Source organism: Mytilus californianus, unplaced genomic scaffold, assembly GCF_021869535.1.
Source record: "Mytilus californianus isolate M0D057914Y unplaced genomic scaffold, xbMytCali1.0.p SCAF_6, whole genome shotgun sequence".
Taxonomy (NCBI): Eukaryota; Metazoa; Mollusca; class Bivalvia; order Mytilida; family Mytilidae; genus Mytilus; species Mytilus californianus.
Window position 1 is genome coordinate 95,145,567 of NW_026262712.1, and position 1,364 is coordinate 95,146,930.

Here is a 1,364-nt window from a genome sequence, read left to right on the forward strand (position 1 = left end):
TTCCGGTCACAGGGATTGTCTAGAGTTCTCCATACGTATAGTAAAACAAACGAAGATGTACCGAATGTAAAATTTCTATCCGATTACCGACTCATTCCTCGTATAAAGCAGATTACTGAAACGGACAACTATTTCGTGTGATTGCATCACCATAGTCTGGAAGGGGAAACCAATGCATAAAAGAATTATAAATAAAATCTGGTACCTAATATATTGAAGTATAATAATCCCAGATAAAATTAAGCAAAAAAAGGTACAAAATGACTTCTTTTATCAACGTTCATCAAACTTACGATCCGTCTCTAATAACGATCTATTTGTTCCGAGACCAAATTATACTAATTTTTATAAGAAATCTTTTCATTATTTTGCAATCAAGGTATGTAATGATTAACTATTAACAATAAAAAAAACATTGTCGTAATGTAGAATTCAGTTTACAAATATTTTTTGGAAATACTATGTAGGTCAAATAATGATCAGGGACTTTCTATAACTAAGTCCCTGTAATGATCAAATGATACTAAATTACTTTTTTGGTTAGGATATAAAAACTTGAATTATTGTTGCTATTTTGATGTATGAATGACTTATCTGTATGTATGTTGTATTTTGATGTATGAATTTACTTTATATGTATGTTGTATTTTGCTGTTAAAGACCTTAATGGAAATTATTATTATTATTATTATTATTATTATTTTTATTATTATTATTATTATTATTATTATTATTATTATTATTATTATTATTATTATTATTATTAATTGTGCCATAAAAGCTTTGTTCCAGTAATCATGTGACATCCAGAATAGTCGTTGGTCGTCTTTGTTTTATAATCATTGTATTTATAACTTAATAGTGAATTTAGATTAGTTTTGTTCTAATCTAATTAGCTTGTATGATTGAGCTGATTGGCAGCTATTGAAATCATAAGCTGAAGAGTGAACTGTTTTGATAAGGATAGTTTTGACTCGTTACGAGTAATCACGATAAGAAAGTATAAAGCTTCCAGATGGAAAAATTAGCTCATTGTCACATTGTCTTCAAACAACTAAACTACTAGCCCAACTGCGATGGAAATTACCCAGCAAAACGCACAAACTAAGATGTCCTTTAGCATCGAAGAACTAGCCAAGAGTAGCAGGTTACCCGAATCTCTCCATACCAATGCCATTGTCAGCCACATTCACGAAGTGGTTCTACCATACAACAGCCAATCACCGACAGAAGATATAACTCTCCGACTATCAATGCCAAAATATACTGTTGGCCAACGTACACAGAATAAGAGAAAATGGCTCGACGACTCAGTTTTCTCGGATGAGAGCATAAGCTCTTCTAACTCAACATCTAGAGACTGT